Here is a 23,922-nt window from a genome sequence, read left to right as displayed (position 1 = left end):
AAGCTTCTTCATCTCCCAGTACCTACTGAAAACTACATCCCTCTGAATCAGTTTAGTGCTTTCATCTCTTGGTCTCTCTCAACGATTTTTACCCTACACGCTGCCCTCCAGTGCTAAATTGGTGATCCCTTGATGCCTCAGAATATGCCCTACCAACCGATCCCTTCTTCTAGTCAGTTGTGCCACAAATTTCTCTTCTCTACAATTCTATTCAATGCCTTTTCATTAGTTATGTGATCTACACATCTAATCTTCAGCATTCTTCTGTAGCACCACATTTCGAAAGCTTCTATTCTCTTCTTGTCTAAACTATTTGTCGTCCACGTGTAACTTCCATACATGGCTATAATCCATACAAATACTTTCAGAAACGACTTCCTGACACTTAATTCTATAGATGCTGCAGCCTAATTCCATGCTAGTTCAACTCTAGGCCCAAGGTCATTTATCGCAGTGGCTAGAGAACGGTGGTTCATCAGTCTCTTAGCAGTCTATAACTTGTTTTTCTTGAGAGAGAGAGCGAGACGTGCAGAGCCTGCTAGTCAAGTGTAAAAACTTTCTCGGACAACTAGATTGGAAACTCGCAGGTGAAAGAGATATTTTAGACTCCATAGTTACAAACAGACAAAATACACAATGTTTCCGAGAGTACCACCAGTGAGTAAAGGATGCTATTAAAGAAACAATGGTCATCAGAAGCATCAATTTCATCAAGATAGCTAGGAAAGTATTTGGATTTGATCACACTGATAGAGGGTCGTTAAAAACTTAGTTCAGAAATTTGTGGTTTAAGATGAACTTAATTAAAAATCGTGGTCTCGATAAGTGCTTTAAATTATCCTGCAAGCAACTTAAGCACTGTAACACAACAGTTGCTCGCAATATTAGGTAATTTGAAAGTAATGAAACATACGTATTTGAGTTCTCTTCACGACCCAGACAAGCCTCTCCGCGGGATCAAGTAATGCAGTGGTTGCGTTTGGTCGCACAGCTACTGCCCAATATCAATTCTGTTGTGGAATGTTTACTCTCGACTTAAATTATAGCAACCTACAATGAAAAGGTACACCTAACGCTTTGAAATGACACTTGGTGACACATTAAGTTTGCTGATATTGCACTCTGAGTCTGATCCCCTTCATAATGTCCAAAAGTGATCTGAATAGCATATTTTGGGATTTAGTTGTGAACTTCAATCTGCTTGTAAAAAGAGTAAAAATCCAGTTGGGATATAATGTGTCCAAACTACCGCTATATATTATCATTTTGTGTCTATTTGAAGCAGCGGGTAGTCTTTTCTTACACACATAACTACGGCCACTGTAATTTGTTGGAGTCCGATGAATACTTAATACAAATTTGAAACTCCTAGCAGATTAAACCTATGTGCAGGACCGCGACTCTAATTCTCAGCTTTAGCCTTTAATGGGGAAATATTATAGAGACTTAGCCAGACACGACACCTCAGGAACGGATCCTGCGTCTTGTTTGGGTAGCTCGATCCCTTCCAGGCGCATGTCTAGTGCTGACGACTGGAGCAGCTCTCTCTCTCTCTCTCTCTCTCTCTCTCTCTCTCTCTCACTGTGTGTGTGTGTGTGTGTGTGTGTGTGTGTGTGTGTGTGTGAGAGAGAGAGAGAGAGAGAGAGAGTGCGCACTCACGAGCCTACAGGCAACGAGCACCAGGGAAGCGTGCACCTGATTGGAATTACACTTGAAGTACAGCGTACCACAGCAATGGTAGACGTTTGGAGAAACACCCTGAGATTCGGATTGCCTGTCGGATATGATAAGTAGAAAATAGAGGAAATCGAAGGTTAAGTTTCTTTGATTAAGCTGAAATGAAGTGGTGTGATGTTTTTCAAGCTAAAATGCATCCAGGTTTGCAAGAGCGTCCTAACCGAGTATAATGGATCCGAAGAGTTCATAAATTACGCAGCCGAAATAAGCAGAGTTGCGGTCTGGCGACTGGCGAAGCCAGAGGGTGGCTGCTGGGTGCAACTGCAAGTCCCCAAGACTGTTGTCTGCTTCAAAATGATGTGACCATTAAAAAGAAAACGGAGTAGGAGTTCTCTCTATATGTGCAAGAGCACGCGCAGATTTATTTGGTTTCTGTGCCACTATTAGGGCTTTGAACGCTGTGCATGATTTTTCCGATCTTTTCTACCATCCCAATATATCTCTCCATTTTTATACGTGGAAATTAGTACATGCTCATTGAGTTGAAATACTTCTGCCTCGACTGTCGTTGATGCTAGGTCTTTGGAAGCATGAGTGGATTTAGTTGTGGCGTTAGAGTATGGTGATGTCTCCCACGCATTTTTCAGCTGGAGATTTTGTATCATATGGCGCTGCTCTGTACTGAGACAGATCTATTAACAATGTTTTATTCATATTTTACTGCTGAGCGAGCCTTGTCATATGGGACTTGAATGTCCGTACAAATATTTCAGTGATTCCGTTTGCTTTAGTACGAGATGGTGTGATTTTTGAGTATAAAGTATCATTTCTTTCACAAAAGAGTTTAAACTTCTGTGGCGAAAACTGAGAGTTATTGTCTGTAACTATAGATATCGGCAATCCTTCAATGATGAAAATCTGTGACTAAGGTTAGATAGTTTCCATAGAAGGAATCGGTGACATTTGTATCACATATGGAAATTTTTAAAAGTCACCGTTGACAATCCTAAGAAAGGTCCAGCATAGTCGACAGGTAAATCTGACGAGGATTCTGATGGCTGTACCCATGGAAAACATTGTCGAGGAAGAGCTGACTGTTATTTTTGTCATATGTGGCATTTACCCAGCGTCTCCTCTTAATCTATGTTATTTCAATAGCAATACTCTCTGGCAATAGATGTGGTACGTATGATGCCCCACTGGCTTTCAGACGCTTTTCTTAAGGTTTCATAATAGGGCAGGAATCTCTTATGGTTTGTGCGTTACTATCGCTTTATAATTACCGCAGATCTTTAATGTTTCGTCGTTGTGCTGCAATTGTTGCCATTGCACACTGGCTACTGCTAAGGAATTCTGTATAGCCATTCTGTTCTGGTCGATCAGGTTATTGTTCCACTTCGTTCTTTACTGAATATTAAAGAATTTGGGCACGGTGTTTAACTTCAGTGTAATGTGAGCTTTGAAGCAGCTTGTTACTTGAGAAAAAATTGATATTTTTGCAGCAATGTTAACAACGCTTCGTTAGGAACGTCCATTGTGAAGCCTAGAATATTAAACAAGTCAGGGACTATTAAATATGCAGCTGTGCAAGGAACATCCGCTTGGAGAGGGTTGAGGCAACAGCCTTTTTTTAAAAAAAGTTATAGAGGCTGCCCAATTCTTTGTTACAAACTTGGGTGCTGGACAGACTCCCCACAGTCTCCCACAGCTCAGCCCATAATGTTGACATGTTACGGTTCTCCCAGTAAGGACCTCTGAGCAGCGGTTGCCTTCGGTGGACTTTTTCCACCCCCCCTGGCCGATAGGTTATCATGCCACGGCCACTTGGCTCCTCGGCCACGGCTGCGCAAGGCTCGGAGCGAAGACATTAACTGTCTCATACTCGCCAGCGCTCTCCACCTCTACCAAGCCCTCCTACACATTTTGACGTCAGTAGCCATCTCTCCAGGCAGTGGCTGCTTCCCTAGGTGCTTCTAGCATACAACTTGTTTCATGGATAAACCATTCTGTTTCTTTTTGGAGATTAGATGACTTTTCATTTACTTAAACACTCAGATCCGGACGCCTATTCTCTGACCGCTCCTGCTGTCACGTACAAACCTGCTGTCGCATGTGCGACATATATTTCCACCGTCCGATCCCAAATAGTGGTCTTTTAGGCCGTTATCCAGCTTTAGTATATACAGGTGGAGAAGATAACTTTCTGTACATCTGGTAGCTGCCGCAGGGTTGAGTTAACCAACATGGCACGGTGTTACGACGGTACGGTGTTCCGACTCTGTCCGCGTGAGCGCACTTGCTCCGTGTGTTGCTGCCTGCGGCTGTGCTGAGTTCCTGCTCGCTGCGGTCGTGACACCGCTGCCCTTCGGGCAGTGCGCCTTTCGCCATCATTGCTTCTGCTTCGTTTTTCGATGATTGGCTCCACTCGACGTCACTACTGCCTGTTCCTGCCAGCGTTGCGAAGGTCCCGTCGCTGACACGCAAATCGATCTTACCTCACCGCTCCTGTCTCTACACCGCCACCGTTTACCCAGAGGTCATGCTGTACGCGTTGTACCAAAGCACCGCCGCCGCCGTCTCCCCATGACGTTGTTAATGTGAATATCGCGAGCCACTGCCTTTGCATCCTGTTGCCGATCTGCCAGCGAATGTACGTGCCACTTGTCAGCCAGAATGAGTAGAGAATCGGCCGCCCTTTATGGACGAGCGGTTCTAGGGACTTCAGTCTGGAACCGCGCGACCGCTACGGCCACAGGTTCGAATCCTGACTCCGGCATGCATGTTCAAATGGTTCAAATGGCTCTGAGCACAATGGGACTTAACTGCTGAGGTCATCAGTCCCCTAGAACTTATAGCTACTTAAACCTAACTAACCTAAGGACATCACACACATCCAGACGGTAGCGTCTAGAACCGCTCGGCCACTCCGACCGTTGGCATGCATGTGTGTGATGTCCCTAGGTTAGTTAGGTTTAAGTGGTTCTAAGTTCTAGGGGACTTATAATTTGAAGAGAATCATCTCTGTGTAGGGTTTGTTCTATTTCCCGTTCACTTTAAGTCTTTCTGGTTAACTGTAAGATCTCTTTTTGTTGTAACCGTGCCTCAGACACTGCCTCAGGCCAGTAATACTGCAGACTCAGAGAAAGAAGACCTTGTTGATTTCTTGCAACGAAATCTTAATCTCGTGGTCAAATACATTGAATTAGATGGGGAGAATGTTAATTTGCGAAGACAAGCAGCCCCACCGAAAGAAGATTTCAGTATTGAAGCTACCTTCGGTGAAGGCAGAGGAGTCGGAACCAGCTCAGTTACTACCCCACGTACCACTGCAAGTCGTTTCTCCGCAGTTAATTTTATGTGGGGAAAACCGTCGGAGATTGTGAAAACATTTTAGTAAAAATGGCGCATGGCTCTACACTTTTCCATTAAATATGGCACGATTGAATTTGACTGGGGATGCATACATTTATGTGGAGTCGGTTGACGCTCTGAAAAATGCTGTAAGTTTTGAATTTCTGGTAAAAGGTTCAGTAGAGAAATTTTCTGGTAAGTGGGGTGTTAGTTACTACCGTGAAAAGCTGTTAATCCTCTGAAAATGATCGGGGGAAGATCTGTAACAGTTTGAAGACCGCGTAAGGAATACCTCATGTGAAACTTATACCCTTAGTCGAGATATTACTCATAATGATGTGCCCTAGTAGAAGTCGAAGCACATGCAGTTCATGTTTTATTCGCGGCACTCCTCCTCACTCCCTGAGGCAGATTGCCTGGTACTGTTACATGAAGAAGCCGGACGCATCGTTGTCGCCACGGAGTTTATAGGAGGGCCACACGCATGTTTGCCAGTGCATTAGTTGGGGACGATGTAGTGTGCCCGTAATATTTCTGATAAATGTTTGTCTCCTTACTGTTTTAACTGCCGAGGTTTTGGCCATCTAGGAATCCATTGCCCGCAGAACGGCAACAGGTCACACCTTGACTGGGGAAATGTGCAGTTTAACCAGGGAAACGGCAGGGCTGGGGGGGGGGGGGGGAGTGAGGTGGGAGTCACAGACATCTAAAACCCGTCTCAGTAACGTCAGTCAACCCTGCGAATTACTGACGTTTGGCGAGGGTGGCAAAATGTGATTGTGAAGCGAGAAATGCAAGGAAAACCTGCACGAAATGTAATGGATACGGGTGCCCGGGTATGTTTAGTGTTTCTTTCTCCTGGTGGTAAGCGGCTGGTAAAACCTCCCTGCTGTCGTATTAATAACTTGGACACCAAAGTAATAAATCTTTCAGGTGCGTGTTCAGTGAAGTTGAAAATTACGGCACCACTTACGACTTTGTTTAGAAGCTGCTAGACAGAGAAGATCTGATTTTGGCAAACTTGGAAGCTATATCCTGCGCCAGATGCAGGGTGCGATATGTTTGTAGTCATTCACTGTAAAATGTGGTATAGCAATTCAACATTTTAATGGCGACAACACCTCACAGACGCGAGGAAATCCGAGAAGGCAGCCATTCTCCCAAGTTTCGATACACCGTGTAACTTGGTGTTAGAGGCAACCACCAATGTAGCAACAAACGGCGGCGCAGTAAAAGTTCTTTGGTTGACAGTCACAATGAAAGAGCCTAAAGGATCACTATTTTGTTTGACCATCACTCCATAATTACTTTCTCGATAGAGTACAAGTGTATCTGCACGAAGCTGTATAGAGCAGAAGCGGTGAGAGAAGAGATAAGAATTCCTTTGTGTTTAGACAATTTTTGTAATACGAGATGTAGTAATACCGAGAGGAAAGATACTGGTCAGTTTTCAAGATGAGCCACGGACCTCGGCCGACAGGGCAGTAGCGTCAGACGCTCATCGCTCCTGCCGAAAACCAAACTGCCTGTCGCTCATGCCGCACAGCACTCTGTGTGCAGCCAGTCTGTCGCTAAAAGCTTTTCAAAAAGTTTCCCGAGTATATCTAACAGGCAGACAGGCCTATACAATTTTGGTAGTGTTGGATCCTTGTCAGGAATTTTCTTTTTTATTACTAAATTTGCCCCTCTTCCAAATGGTCGGTGGTTTGTGCAGTCTCAGGCATTCATTGTACAGCCTTGTCAAGGGAACGACTAGTTTTGGGGCGAGGAACTGCACTACCTCCGCTGTGATGCCGTCTGGCCCTGGGCCTTTACTTTTCTTTAATGATTTAATTAGAGTGGCCACTTCCTACTCAGAGAATGGGTATACCACGCTGTTGTTGACCTATTCTGTTTGATCTTCTTCTCTGATTCGACGTTGCTCATCAGTATCTACCTCTGCATCGTTGTCAGGCAACAAGGGCCCGAGCGGAACCTCAGCAGTTTCCCGCTAAGTCTCCGTCATCCGATCCGCGTCCCTGACGGTGGACAACTCTATGAGAGTTTAGATTTTTTCTCTCACTAAGTTGTACGGGACACCCCAGGGGCCAATTGCCAGCTGGTTCAGCACATACCCCTCACAACTCTTAGTTCCTTCTGAAAGAGTTGCTTGGCTTCCCGCTATATCTAAAGCCAGTATTATCTGTCTCCCCAGACAACACTTCACTGGTAGTACGTCCTCGACCTTCTGACAGGCTGACGCATGTATCTCAATTGGATAGATCATGGTGATGGGGAGGCCGCCACGGCCCTCCTCCTGGTTAGCACGGCTGCTTTCCCCGCTGTGGTAAGCGCTCTAACCAGTTCTTCGGCGTACTCCTTCACGTTATCGTCACACTCCGGAAACGTCGTAATGTTACACGCCCTTGCCAGACACTTGTAGTCAGTTCGGTTATAACTAAGTTGAACTTCCCACCCTAGGTCCCAGTGGCACTCTCTATCAGATAATATAAACGTTATTAGATTATGATCAATTATGGTAGATCAGTTATGCACTAACCAGTTCTCAACATTGTCCATTGCACCAGGTGATGGCAAAGTGATGTCGATGTTAGGACCTTCAGAGCCTTCGCCATTGTATGTGGGGTGGATTACCTAGTCTGTTGGCCACCACAAACTGCAAGGCCACGGTTGCTTCGTCCGCCCTGCCTCCGTTGGCATCTCGAGTGCCACTGAACCAGAGGGGGCTTCGCGTTGATGTCCGCCGCCACAATGACTTTTCCGTCCCCGAAACGCCGTAATCACACTAGTAAGGTGGTCTAGTAAACTGTTTGTCATTGCATAAGTAATCACGACACCTGTTATTACGTTTGTCTCACTCCGTCACAAGACAGTCAATGCTTTCTTGGAAAACGTTCGCGACTGTCTACAGAACCATAATTGTACCCAGGCATGCTACTCGTCGTCTGAAGCAAATCAACGGCCACAGATGTCTTTCTTCATGGCTCTAAAAACATGGTAGTCTCGTGGGGAGAGATCGAAACTGTGTGGGGGATGTGTAAGCGCTTCCCAACAAATCGTCTGCAGCGTAATTGAAATAACGGACACACCAGCTCCGGGAAAGTCATGATGACCTTTTTCTCTGACTGCAGGGGCCCGCTGCTTATTGACTGTATGGACCACTGCTCCACAGCGAACGTCCGCAGCTCGTGGTCGTGCGATAAGCGTTCTCGCTTCCCTCGCCCTGGTTTCTGGGTTCGAATCCCGGCGGGGTCAGGAGCGTTCTCTGCCTCTTGATGACTGGGTGTTGTGTGATGTGCTTATGTTAGTTAGGTTTAAGTAGTTCTTAGTTCTAGGGGACTGATGACCATAGATGTTAAGTCCCATAGTGATCAAAGCCATTTTTTTCCCACAACGAACGCACAGCGGTACGTTGACACTTTGCAAGAAGTGAAGCGCGGCATCAAGTCCAACCGACCAGAAATGTTGATGGACGCCATCATTCTGTAGCATGATAATGCCGGCCCCCGTGTTTCCTACGTTGTTTCGACTGGAAAGCCCTTACATCTCCATACAGTCCCAATACTTCCCCATGTGATCTCTGTATATTTGGCCTTATATTTGGCACCATGAAGATAGCCATTCGTAGCTGACGATTTTCTTCAGACGAAGAGGTACAGTCCTGGGTGCCATCGAGGTTCAGTAGGCAAACGCAAACATATTTTCATGAAGACATGGACTGCTTTGTCTCACTGTGGGATCAAAGTATTTGTGCTAAGATGATTACATTTGAAATAATAAACGGTTTACTTACTTCTTCCTATCTGTCTCATTTTCATTTGACTGCCTTTTACAGGCTATTTGGTACAAGTGCCTCTGGTGTCCGCGACTCTTCCGTTGCATGCTTCCGTTGGTCAATAGAAGACGTTGTCATTTTCCAACTAGTAAAGGCATTAGAAGACCAAATCTAGTTGCAAAACGGCTTAAATGGCTCTGAGCACTATGGGACTTAACTTCTGAGATCATCATTCCACTAGAACTTAGAACTACTTAAACCTAACTAACCTACGGACGTCACACACATCTATGCCCAAGGCAGGATTCGAACCTGCGACCGTAGCGGTCGCGCGGTTCCAGACTGTAGCGCCTAGAACCGCTCGGCCACTCAGACCGGCGCAAAACGACTTAGAGTTGATATATGTGTGCTCCAAAAAGTGACTCTAAATAAGGAAAAGTGTGAGATCGTCCACACGATTATAAAATGGAATAATTTAAATTTCGGTCACACAAACCTACATGTCGTCAGTTCAACTACATACCTAGGAATAACATTTAAGAACAACTTAAAGAAGAACAATCACACAGATAATCTCGAAGGGAAGGAAAACTGAAAACTGTGTTTCAATGGCAGAACACTTAGAGGATGTAACAGGCCTACTGAAGAGACTAGTCTACACTAAGTTTGTGTATCCTCTACAAGAGAATTGCTGTTCGGTATGGGATCCTTACCCAATAGGATTGATGGTGGACATCTAAGAAGTCCAAAGAAGGACAGTTCGTTTTGTTTTATGGCGAAATACGGGAGATGGTACCTCGGATTTATCAAGCGAGTAGGGGGTATCTGTTATTAAGACACAGGTGTTTCTCGTTGCGGCGACAACTTCACGAAATTTCAGTCACCAACTTCCTCCTCTGAATGCAAAAATATTTTATTGACGCCAACCTACGTAGGAAGAAATGATCATCGTATCGAATAAGAGACATAATAGCTCGTATAGAAAGGTGTAAGTGGTCAGTTTCCCACGCAGTGTTGGAAAATAAAACGGAAGAGGAAGAATCTAAAAGTGGTTCCATGAACTCTGTGCCTCACACTTTAGCGTGAATTGCAGAACAGACATGTAGATATATACGTAGCTGCAGTGGAAAGCGGGAAGTGTCGTTTTACAAATTCCGTACGACTGTGGTACCTACCCAAAAGAATTATTTCATGAACACTTCTGCGCAACCTAGGTTTGCTAAAACATATTAATCGCATGTTGCTTCTGGAAACTGCACAGTAGAAAGAGCTTTACAAACGGAATATCGACCACATTCGTTTCAACAGCCCAAGGCTAATCCATGACTAATCTCTCTGCCTATAGAAAGATTGTATCACGTATGTCAGTAGTAAATTAAAATCCAGCGTTACTTATTCTGATAAATCTCTGTGTTTGTTATTTATCATTCAGTGTTATCTATTGGTAATATTGGTACGTCCTGTGTATGGCTTCCCTGCCGTTGTTATTTTCATCAATATTGTTTTCCGGATACGTGATCGCATCGTTATGTTGTGATACTGGGCAGTGTTTTCAGACCCTGTTGCAGTTGGCTTTTATGACGAAGGTACAAGTACCCGCTGATGTGTGTAGATCTTGGTGAAAGATAAGTAGCAAAGTAGTAGTGGCGAATCATTGATCAATGTGGTCAGGTCGCATACATGGAACATTTTTGCTGAATTCGTACTCTTTCCTGCAGGCATATAGCGATAACGTATATAAACGGTAAAAAGGGGAAAGGAACCCCTCCGATTAAGCCGTGAATATTGCGCAATAGTTGACGGCCGTGTCATCCACTATCATCCATCATCGAATGCTTCACAGAGGGGCATTGGGTCACCATACCATACTGCTGAATGTTGTCGACATTTCCACCTTGCAGCCGCTACCGCTCAGTGAAGTAGCTGCTTAATTGGCAGCGTGAGGCTAAGTGTACCCCAGGCCAGTCCTCCCACCAGGGAAAAATCAAGGAAAAACCCGGGTCCACAGCATGAGAATCTGTCGCGTTGAGCACTGGCCTGCGCTGGCGGACTGTATGAATGTATCTATCAATAAACAATAAAGGAGAAACTCAGTTACTTTTGCTACTGTTGAATTCGTTCTCTTGAGGTCAGTCAATATGTTTCACTAGGCAGTTACACAATCCGAACAAAGATACGTAAGTAAAAGCTGTTTGGAAAGTACTCTTTATCAAAATTCTTCATCATCAACTGTGAAATTTAGTTTTCATTTGCCGTTTCCGGTTATAGAAGGTCTCCAAAGCTTCCATTCATAGCTGAGCAGCGGAACTCCCACACATAAAGGGATCGTGACTATTACTGTGTGTTCTTAGAAGCTTTTTTGTAGAAAGGCGGTGCCAGTGGAATATTTGCTTAGCATTTTGAAAGAGTGTTCTGGTAGGTTCATTTCAGAGAAGACTCTTCACGGAACGAGTAGCAACACAGTTTTTAAATTTTATTACTTTGACTTGGAAGAGAACTGAAGCACATAAACAGCTTAAAAATAAAAGAAAGTTTTATTGTTATCCTGAGACAATCAATGAAATTTTCTACAACCGCTAACGTGGAACTGATCGTGGCAGTACAGCGAAAAATACACGAAGAACAGGGGAAGGACCCACAGTACCTCTTCTAGAAGAGGCATCTGTAGATTTTTCTATCCTAATAATCCTGGAGGGACAGTAATAAATAGATTCTATAGTTACATTCCGGATTACGCGATTACGTTCTGTACTGCTACGGAGTCGTATTTAACAAACCAACCTGTCACGAATGATTGAAATTATTTACGTTAGAGCTGTTCGGCGGCCTCAAAAAGAAGAAATCTAGAAACAGTGAGGGATAAATTTGATGTGATGCGTGGTGGTAAGATAGACGGCATGTGAGTGATTTATGACGTAGCTTGTTATTGGTAGAGCAATGCTAGCTGCTTTGCTAGGATGTAGCAGTCTTACAACATGTACTTTGGTCTGTGGTTCCTGGTTCACGCCAGATGAAAACCCGGCGAGAATCACTGTTCAGACTATACCTGGACTCGTCCCTGAACATAACCTTGGACCACTGTTCCAATGACCATGATCTGTTTTCTTCACACCAGGCTTTACGGGCTCTCCTGTGATCAGGGGCCAGTGGAATGCACCTTGCAGGTCTCCGGGCGAACAAACCATGTCTCTTCAGTCGTCTGTAGACTGTGTGTCATGAGACAACTGTTCCAGTGGCTGCAGTAAGGTCCCGAGCAGGGCTACCTGCAGTACTCCGTGGCCGTCTGCAGGCACTGATGGTGGGATATCTGTTTTCTTGTGGTGTTCTGCACTGTGGACGTCCCGCACTTTAGCGTTTGGACACGTTTCCTGTCTGCTGGAATCTTTGCCATAATCTTGAGATCACACTTTGTGGCACACGGAGGGCCCGTGCTACAACCTGCTGTGTTTCACCAGCCTCCAGTCGCCCTAGTATTCTACCCCTCATAACGTCATCAATGTGTGTTCTTTGAGCCATTTTCAACACACAGCCACCATTAGCACGTCTGAAAACGTCTGCACACTTACTTGCTGCACCGTACTCTGACATGCACCAACACACCTCTCCGTATGTGGACTGTTGCCAGCGCCACCGTGCGACGACTGCAGGTCAAATGCACCGCATGGTAACACCCCGAAGTGATTTAAACCCGCAAACCACCCGCCAGAGCGTTGTTTCACCATGTATCAGCATTACCCTTAACTTATGAGCAAGAGTATATATAGATGGTTTATGACTTGGATTTAGCAGTATGTGAACGTGCTTGCAAAAATAGTGCTTTACAACAGATAGCAAATACATGTAAATTTGGGAACTATTTGATTTAACATGTTGCGAAGGCAAAAAAATACACTGTTTGGTTATAATGTCTTAATTATGATGAATGAATACTCTGATTGTAGATGCTGTAGGTCCCCAACACGCAACACACGAGTAAATGAAGAGTATACATTGAACACGAGTAGTAATGTCTCCACATGTTCAAACCACCACGACAATGAAAACACACTGTTTCATCACCGTTATTGGTGTAACAGTTCCCCACTTCAGTTAGCTTATCCGGTCGCTGCTTAGTAGCAAGAGGCCACTCTTTGAATGATCCTAATCTAGCCTCCTGTGTGCTGTATTTAGGACACATGAGTCCTGGCACAGTTTCATGTGAACTGTACTGAGGCTCTGGTTCCGTAAAGAAATTTGGATGTATACCCAATCTGCGCAGGTCTACCTCCTACAGCTATATAGGATGATTACATGACCATAATCGACCTACAACTGCCATGAACTGGAAACACTGTGTACACTGCTGTACCACATGCAGCTGCAGTGGAACCGGAGAACTGACGATTCAACGCAGCAGTACTGTGTCCCCTGCGACCTGCTGGTACAACCTGAGAGACAGGCAAGATCCGCAAGGCTATACTTCGTATCAGCCGAAGTTGAGAGACTGAAAGTAGGCGACTTGGCACCGTGTCTGTTCGGACCTGTTGGGGCAAGTAGAAAAGAGGTGGGTCTCCCACTTAGCAGCGATGGCTGTGCTTTGTTTGCAGGAGACGCGAACGCAAGGAAGCGCGTTCTCATCAATTTACGTATTGGACGATTGGGATGTTACCATATACAGAGAGGCTCGCATGGGATCCTGGATGCAACCAGAACTCGGCCGCTGGTCCTTTGATCATAGTATTGATGATCTCTCCAAAATCATTTCTCCTATTCTCCAAGACGAGCAAAGAGGACGCATGTTAAATACTTATCTGAAGCCTGTACGTAAACGAGAAGGTGAAAAATAAAAAGTGAATAAGTAAATACAAAGTTCAGTTAAAAAAAAACACACATTTATAGTTGGACTACATGATGGTATTTAATGGAAGCAACGAGTCTAGTACATACAGTAACACCACAGCCGACTATATGCATTTTTTCGTGGTAACTCGTACTAAGTATAATACACGGAACGCCTAATGACCAACACCTGACTCCAAATGCCTGACACCCGACGCCTGACGCTAGACACCTGGCGCTTGACGTCTGATTCATGTGCTGGACACCTACTACATATTCCGAACCTAGATGAGTCGAAGTGGAATAGTGGCATTCAGTAGTTAATGTTAGACAGTAAGGCAACACCTTATCCTAGTGTGCAAGTACAACAAGTTGTAACGAGTGGTACAGCAAAGTAGGTCTAAAGCAGGCAGAGGAACCAGGCAACCGATGTCACTCCAGGGGTGGCAGAACCACCTATGGAATTTCAAGTTAATGACCAAGTGATTTGCGGTTTGTAGGGCTTGAAATATAGATTTAGGTATCTTCCTGTATCATATTTTTATACAACAAAACTCATGCAGTCTCTGCTTTTCTCATCGAGTATGGAATTGGCCTGATCAAATTAAGGTATGTGATTTGTCAGTATTTATCAATTAAGTACATATTCCAGTGTAACTATACTCTTATTACTTACATAACCCGATGTGGTTTGCTGTTATTATTTTCTTTTTGAAAAAGTACTTCATTGATACACAATCCCAATCCAGCCAGGGTATCTATTTACTCATCAAAATGACAAAACTAAGTGCCGAAACCAACGCTAAAATACACACACATGGTAGTGTTACATTTCCTGCCCTCTGGCTGGACCGAATTAGGGTCTGGAGACTGCAGTGCAGCTTGGCAAAGTGTTGGGTACAAGACCGTAGGCGAAAGCAATCGTAGTCAGGCGTCACTGATCGTGGCCTCTGGATTTACAGTTCAGTATATTCAATTATAATTAGAGGTGAAACCACCGTAAGCTACCGCAGACTATCGTAAGTATGCGTAGACTACGGTAATTTTCCTAGAAGTTTTGCTCAGTTAAGATTCTAACCTCGTTTCCTGTATGCTATATTTCTTGCATTCCTATCGCGCTTACCTCAGTTCAATTGCTCTATTTTTTTTTTTTTTTTTTCGTGTGTGATCGGTGTCTTACTAGATATCCCTATAAAATAAAGCGGTGAGTCATCTAGAAACTGACATCTACATCTACATTTATACTCTGCAAGCCACCCAACGGTGTGTGGCGGAGGGCAGTTTACGTGCCACTGTCATTACCTCCGTTTCCTATTCCAGTCGCATATAGTTCGCGGGAAGAACGACTGCCGGAAAGCCTCCGTGCGCGCTCTAATCTCTCTAATTTTACATTCGTGATCTCCTCGGGAGGTATAAGTAGGGGGAAGCAATATATTCGATACTTCATCCAGAAGCGCACCCTCTCGAAACTTGGCGAGCAAGCTACACCGCGATGCAGAGCGCCTCTCTTGCAGAGTCTGCCACTTGAGTTTGCTAAATATATCCGCAACGCTATCACGCTTACCAAATAACCCTGTGACGAAACGCGCCGCTCTTCTTTGGATCTTCTCTATCTCCTCTGTGAACCCGACCCGGTACGGATCCCAGACTGATTAGCAATACTCAAGTATAGGTCGAACGAATGTTTTGTAAGCCACCTCCTTTGTTGATGGACTACATTTTCTAAGGACTCTCCCAATGAATTTCAACCTGGCACCCGCTTTACCAACAATTAATTTTATATGATCATTCCACTTCAAATCGTTCCGTACGCATACTCCCAGATATTTTACAGAAGTAACTGCTACCAATGTTTGTTGCGCTATCATATAATCATACAACAAAGGATCCTTCTTTCTATGTATTCGCAATACATTACATTTGTCTATGTTAAGGGTCAGTTGCCACTCCCTGCACCAAGTGCTTATCCGCTGCAGATCTTCCTGCATTTCGCTGCAATTTACTAATGCTGCAACTTCTCTGTATACTACAGCATCATCCGCGAAAAGCCGCATGGAACTTCCGACACTATCTACTAGGTCATTTATATATATTGTGAAAAGCAATGGTCCCAAAACACTCCCCTGTGGCACGCCAGAAGTTACTTTAGCGTCTGTCGACGTCTCTTAATTGAGAACAACATGCTGTGTTCTGTTTGCTAAAAACTCTTCAATCCAGCCACACTGCTGGCCTGATATTCCGTAGGCTCTTACTTAGTTTATCAGGCGACAGTGCGGAACTGTATCGAACGCCTTGCGGAAGTCAAGTAAAATGGCATCTACCTGGGAGCCTGTATATAATATTTTCTGGGTCTCATGAGCAAATAAAGCGAGTTGGGTCTCACACGATCGCTGTTTCCGGAATCCATGTTGATTCCTACAGAGTAGATTATGGGTTTCCACAAATGACATGATACGCGAGCAAAAATCATGTTCTAAAATTCTACAACAGATCGATGACAGAGATATAGGCCTATAGTTTTGCGCATCTGCTAAACGATCCTTCTTGGAAACTGGGACTACCTGTGCTCTTTTCCAATCATTTGGAACCTTCCGTTCCTCTAGAGACTTGCGGCACGCGGCTGTTAGAAAGGGGGGCAAGTTCTTTCGCGTTATTATGTGTAGATATACAAAGGGCCGCAGAAACTACCGAACAATTTTTACCATAATGTGTATCTCCCTGCTTGTTACTTAAAAATAAAGAGTATTTGTAACGAAACAGAAACTGTCATTGTTTAATTGAGGTCTTAATCGTTCTTTGTTGATTTTTAAGGTGGAAAAGACGGTTCTTGTTGTAAAAATAAAAGGAAACAACACAGATTCATCACATAGCGCTAGAAAAACCATTTTCCTCAAAAAAGGTAAAACAAAGACGTATGAAACATCGTTTCAGTACACCGTCGACCTTCCTGCCATTACTAAACAACTTTCGCAGTTATTAGTTATAATAGTGAACTCTTGCCTTTGGTCATGATGAACGACGTTCTACTGAGTGCAAAATAACAACAATAATTACACAGATTTTTTGTATTTGTATACTGTACTGCTACGGTCGCAGGTTCGAATCCTGCCTCGGGCATGGATGTGTGTGATGTCCTTAGGTTAGTTAGGTTTAAGTACTTCTAAGTTCTAGGGGACTGATGACCTCAGATGTTAAGTACCATAGTGCTCAGAGCCATTTTCTTTTAAATTTTGTTGGTTGCATAAAAGCCTAGAAGTTACACGAAGAGGAAAATTTTTTTAGTTATAAAATGCAGTTCATCACTGTGGACTAAACTGAACGATATGCGGTTCCAATTATGTGTAAAACAAACAAACAAAAAACAAAGAGAAGTCATCGGTTTCGATCTCCTTCCCCATACTTTTATTTATGTTTCTTTCCTTACGAATGTTAGGAGGACTACCATTAATCCTAGCCTTTACTACGTCGTATACGTACTGTACCAAAACTACAGAACCGTAGTTTTGGTAATGTGCAACTTTAATTGTAGTACATTGTGATTCAAAACTGAATTCAGCTAGATAAGTTCGTGTGTGTGTGTGTGTGTGTGTGTGTGTGTGTGTGTGTGTGTGTATGTGTGTGTGTTGGGTGATCACGGGATCTCAGCAGCGAGATTATCAGCGCCCATACACACATTAAAAGATTCGAATGTGGAAAAAAATGGTCAAATGTTATCATACATGGTAAGAGAACGGGAAATGATTAAAATGCTATAAAAGGGACTAAAACACAAGTAAAACGAGAAAGAAGTTAAAAGGGAATCCCAGGAAACTGTCACTGGCTGGCCACTTAGGTAAAATATGCGCGAACCAGTCACCCTGTGAACAAAAGAAATCATTCTCCCTAAAATCTTGGTATATACGTTGGACAGTTCACAAAATTTTAAAACTCAAACCACATTCGTTTCATTGTAAGCTAAAAGAGACTGCAGACCCATCGGCAAATCAGCCGCGGCCCGCTGGTCGGAAAATAAAACGCAGTCCAGTAAAACATGGTGCATAGTGATGTGTAAGCCAACGGCCTTGCTGCAGTGGCAGCAGCGGTTCCCATCAGATCACCGAATTTATACGCTGTCGGGCAGGGTTAGCACTTAGATGGGTGACCATCTGGTCTGCCGAGCACGGTTGACAAGCGGGGGGCACTCAGCCCTTGTGAGGCAAACGGAGGAGCTCCTTGATTGAGAAGTAGCAGCTTCGGTCTCCTAAACTGACATACGGCCAGGAGAGCGGTGTGCTGACCACATGCCCCTCCATACCCGCATCCAGTGACCCCTGTGGGCTGAGGATGACACGGCGGCCGGTCCAGTCGATACCGTTGGGCCTTCCAAGGCCTGTTCGGACGGAGTTCAGTTTACTTTATAGTGTTGTGTGCGTCACAAACGCCACACATTGGAGGGTCCTCTCGCCGAACCAGAGTGCATGCATCATAGGGCTGTGGACTATGCGAAGACGAGTGAGGAGAGTCTCGTCCCGTCTACGTGGCTGGAAGGAAGTACATAATAGCCGCATTGTGGGCTTTACTAAATGCAACTTATTGTTGGTCACTTCCAGCTACTTATCCTTCCACAGACGCAAGACTCTCGAGCTCAACAGCGAGGTGATAGCATGCAGGGGGATGACACACTGAAATACCTGAGGATGGAGATACGCCTCTTTGGCTGCTAGATCTGCCCATTCGTTCCCTGCAATTCCCATACGTCCTCCCTGGTATCCAGCAGAAAGATACCTCCTTCCCCAGTTTTTGTAGCTGGAGGAGGTCATCCTGGATATTCTGGACTACTTTACCTGCTAGGTAAAAACGTTTCAACAAGTGAAGTGCACTTAGAGAATCGGAACAGACAAGAAATTTAGCACTGGAAGAATGTTTCATCAGCTCCAGTGCCCGCAAGATCACATAAAATTCTGCATGAAAGACAGTAAAGGTTTGAGGCACTCTGGCCTTGAGGACGCGATCCGGGAAACAACGGAGCAACCAAGAGAATCCCCCTATTGCGACCCATCCGTAAAAACCGATAGTGCTCAGATAAAATGTCAGAATATATCGCATTAAAAACGGAAGTAGGAGTGCTAACTCACATGTAAAGCACCAAATCTAAAATCACTCGGGACCTTTCCAGTAACCAGCGTGCCAGACGGTTAAAACCCTTGATTTGGGGTCGTAATTGCTCCACACCGAGGGACTCCAACATACGTTGCACGCAGATACCAAATGGCATTGTGGCTAGTGGACTGTTGGAAAAAAAGGCGTTCCAGAGACAAACGAGCAACAGTATGGTGTGTGTGTGAAGTCGGAGCTGTCAGGAACTTACACGCCTGACGCACTATGCGGTGCTGCCGCCGGATGAAAAGCGGTGGTTCCCAAGCCTCGGCACAAAGGCCAGGTAAAGGAATGGTTCTATAAGCACCTGTGACCAGACGGAGCTCCTTATGGTAGACAGCGTCAAAGATTTTCAGATAAGAAGGCCTCGCCAATCCATACACTATGCACCTATTGTCCAGCCGTGAAAGCACGAAAGCCGCATAACAACTGGAGGAGAAGCGCCCTGTCTGCTCCCGAAGACTGTGGCTAAGGCTCTTTAAGATATTCATTGTCTTCAGCGTTCTGGCTTTCAGGTCTGTCAGGTGTGGCGACGATGACACTTTCGAGTCAAAACTGAGGCCTAGAAATCTCACTGAATCTCTAAAATTTAGGAAGGTGTACCTCATCTGTAAGGCAGGTAAACTAAAATACGACGAGAGCGATTAAAATGAACACACACTCACTTATCTGCAGAAAACTGGAAACCTGTCTTAGCTGTCCACTCCTCTAACTCCACACAGTAAGCTGCAACTGACAGCTCGCTCTTGCAACACTGGAGGAGGAACAGGAAACAGCAAAATCGTCCACAAATAAGGGTCACTGTACATGACTCCTTACCGTAGACGTGATACTATTAATGGCTATGGCAAAGAGTGTAACACTTAAAATACTGCCTAGAGGGACACATTATACGGCTCAAAACGATCAGACAGCGAGTCACATACTCTGGCCCTAAAACACCGCTGAGACAGAAAAGATCAGATGGAGACAGGGAGGTGGCTACGAAAGCCCAATTGATGCAGCTGTGTGAGAATACAGTGTCGCCAAGTAGTATTGTACGCCTTACTCATATCGAAGAATGTGCCAATATAGATATGTCTGCCTACGAAAGCCCACTGAATGGATGCCTCTCGCAGGGTCAGGTTGTCCACAGTGGACCGAAATCTTCGGAACACACGCTGAGAGCGGCTAAGGAGTTGCCTTGTCTCTAACAACCTGACCAGACGACGGGTAACCATTCGTTCCATGGTCTTTCCCACACAGCTTGTTTAGACGATACTCTGATAGCCGCGCGGGAGATTAGTCGAGCGGTCTGGGGAGCTGCAGTCATGGACAGTGCAGCTGGTCCTGGCGGAGGTTCGAGTCCTCCCTCGGGCATGGGTGTGTGTGTTTGTCCTTAGGATAATTTGAGTTAAGTAGTGCGTAAGCTTAGGGACTGATGACCTTAGCAGTTAAGTCCCATAAGATTTCACACACATCCGATACTATGATAAATATTGGGGCATGTGCGATCCTTTCTGGTTTGAGGAGAGGTATCAAAATTTCGTCCCTCCACAAGTTTGGGAAATTATCTGTCTGCCATATAAGATAAAAACATTCTAGGAGAATTTTTTTCGACGCTGCAGGCAAATCTCTGAGCCTTCAGTGGTCGTGACCAGGTGCAGGGACGAGTCTGAGACGGGGCTGATTCCAGCTCCGACGTGGAAATAGGGTAGTTATAAGGCTCGGAATCGTTGTATCTAAAGTTCAACCCCTGTCTACAGTCGCACGGTAGCGACGAAACGGCGGATCCCGGGTGGCTATTGCAGTAGTTTGTGCAAAATTCTCCGCCAGCGTCTGAGTAATATCTCCGGGCGCAGTTTGGAGGTATCCCCTTGTCAGCACTGCTGCTATTGGTGAACTACTGCGTTTATAAGAAACCCTCCTGATGGCTTCCCATACTTTCGTAGAACAGTTAGAACGGTTGATGGAGTCCACGAACGCTGAAGCATTCCCAGAGCTTTGGGTGACAGGGGACTGGCGGTGATTACCTGTCCCCAGCTCAAGAACCCCGGTGTCGCCAAGCCCGTACCCAGCAAATGAATGCTGAGCCCCTGAGAGACATACGTTCGTGGTTTGCGCTCAGATGATACGCTAGAATGTGAGGTTTTCACAATAACCTATACAATGTGTTGGAAGTGTGTAGGATGAGGTAATATTGATTGTATCAGTAATTGTGAAATGTGTTGCGACAACATGGCAACTGTGGAATAATTCCTGGTATCCCTTAACATTTTACTTGCCCACTACTAGAAAGGAGACCTGCAAATTCCTGCACGGTTTCACAGAGTCAAATCATAAACGAAACGGGAGGTGTTGCCCTCTGTTCATTCTTCTTATTAAACATTTTCGAGACATTCTCCTGCGAATTAAACAAAATTGTCACCATTCATGGCGTCCTCCTTTGCAGACATTCAGTATCTACACCTACATCTACATCTACGTACATACTCCGCAATCCACCATACGGTGCGTGGCGGAGGGTACCTCGTACCAAAACTAGCATCTTCTCTCCCTGTTCCACTCCCAAACAGAACGAGGGAAAAATGACTGCCTATATGCCTCTTTACAAGCCCTAATCTCTCTTATCTTATCTTTGTGGTCTTTCCGAGAAATTTAAGTCGGCGGCAGTAAAATTGTACTGCAGTCAGCCTCAAATGCTGGTTCTCTAAATTTCCTCAGTAGCGATTCACGAAAAGAACACCTCCTTTCCTCTAGAGACTCCCACCCGAGTTCCTGAAGCATTCCCGTAACACTCGCGTAATGATCAAACCTACCAGTAACAAATCTAGCAGCCCGCCTCTGAATTGCTACTATGTCCTCCCTCAATCCGACCTGATAAGGATCACAAACGCTCGAGCAGTACTCAAGAATAGGTCGTATTAGTGTTTCATAAGCGGTCTCCTTTACAGATGAACCACATCTTCCCAAAATTCTACCAATGAACCGAAGACGACTATCCGCCTTCCCCACAACTGCCATTACATGCTTGTCCCACTTCATATCGCTCTGCAATGTTACGCCCAAATCATTTACTACTCCCGTTTGTCTGCTATTCAAACTCTGTTAGTAGATGACTTCTTATTAGAGCTTGAATATACACTCTAAGACAAAACAGAAAGAAAAAAAAAACGACATACCACGAAGCCATTGTACGACGGAAATCGTTAGATCTTATGTACCTGTACAGACAAACAAATGATTACAGTTTGAGAAAAACTGGGTGATTTGTTCAAGAGAAAGAGCTTCCCCAATTGAGCAAGTCAATACAGCGTTGGTCCACATCTGGCCCTTATGGAAGCAGTTATTTGACTTGGCATTGATTGATAGAGTTGTTGGATGTCCTCCTGAGGACATAGTGCCAACTTCTGTACAACTGGCGCGTAAGATCGTCAAAATACCGAGCTAGTTGTAAGGCCCTGCTCATAACAGTTCAAAAGTTCTCAGTTAGGGAGAGATCTGGCAACCTAGCTGGCCAAGATAGGGCGTGGCAACCAAAAAACAACAGAAACTCTCGCGGTGCGTGAACGGGCATAACTTTGCGGAAATTTAAGATCAGGACGCCTTGCCATTAAGGGCAAAAAAATGAGCGTAGAATATCGTCGAAGTACCGCTGTGCTGTAAAGGTGCCGCAGAAGACAACCAAAGGGTTCCTCCTGTGAAATGAAATATTGAGCCAGATCATCTTTCCTGGTTGTCGAACAGTATGGCGAGTGAGAGTCAGCTGGGGTGGATGTCTCCAGACTCGTGTTCACTGGTCATCGGGGCACAGATGGAAGCAGAACTTATTACTGAAGACAATCTTCTCCAGTCAGTGAGATTCCAGGCAGAAGACGTGTCTGGAGACGACCTGGACAGCAGTGGGATACCAACCTCACTTTTGCCCACCAAACGGCCCGACAGCCAGAAGTGATAGTCTGAGTTGCCATTTCATTTCATAACAGGACCTCTTTATTTGTCATTCGCGACTCCTTTACAGCAAGAGGTACGTTGACGACATGCTACCCCTCTATTTTGTTATCCTTCCTTGCAAGCCATCCTGGGCTTATATTTTAGCAAGATAATGCTTGCCCGAACAAGGTCTCTGGACGTCTCCCCTACTGAGAACGCTTGGAGCATTACGGGCAGTGCCTTCCGAGCATCTCGGGATTTTGACAATCTAACGCGCCAGTTGGACAGAAACATGCACGATATCCCTCAAGAGGGCATCCAACAACTCAATCAAACAATGCCAAAGCAAATAACTGCCTGTGTAATGGTCAGGGTGAACCAAAGCGTTATAGGCTTGCTGAATTTGCGAAGCTCTTTCTTTTCAATAAATCATCAAGGGTTTCTGAAACCGTAATTATTTATTTGTCTATACATGTACATTACATCTACCGATTTCTGTCCCATTCGGATAATCCTTGTGCAGAAGCCAGCCTAGACGATGTAGCAAGCAGGAGACGTTCGCCGTTAACCGGTGTCCGTCCCTAACTCCCCGCAGCTCGGAGCCAAACCACCCAGCTGCGCAAAAACGGCCAGCAGGTGGCGCTGCCCCCCAGGCTTAACGCGCAACGGAACACAGCACAAACGTGCGAATCGATGTATCGCCGGCAAGCCACACGTCTCAGTGCCTACTTCTTATTCAGAAACATACTCTTATAAATGTAATTGGACTGAATGAGAACTTAATCAGTGTCGTTATCAAAGGGCTATCTAATTGAAAACAAACAGCGCAAGTAGGATGCCTCAACCTTTAACAGCTCTGTTCTTCACTGCTGTTTGAAGGCTTCCACAGCAGGTTTGAAGGAGAGGTATATATTTAAGGGACTGTGCTTGGAATGGTGATAATCAGCATTTTGAGGTGGCTTGGAGCTGGAAGTTAGCTGCTGGTTCTCATCATGCTGAGCAAATGCAACAAACTTGAGCCTTCCCAACGTCAAGTATTTTCAGTTTCACTATCTCCCGGATGTATAAATCTCTCATAAAAATTGTCCTGATCTCCTCCACCTGATTCATTGAGTTCAGGACTATACCATTTGCTTTCCCGCTGGAATCACGTAAATCTTCCCTCTCTTCTTTGTTGGCCCGCGATCAGACTAACATCCTCTTTGCAAATTATTAGATTCTACGCTGGTGAGGCGACGAGATGTAATTCCTGT

Source organism: Schistocerca americana, chromosome X (genome assembly GCF_021461395.2).
Source record: "Schistocerca americana isolate TAMUIC-IGC-003095 chromosome X, iqSchAmer2.1, whole genome shotgun sequence".
NCBI classification, from domain to species: domain Eukaryota; kingdom Metazoa; phylum Arthropoda; class Insecta; order Orthoptera; family Acrididae; genus Schistocerca; species Schistocerca americana.
Note: the sequence above shows the minus strand (reverse complement) of the source record.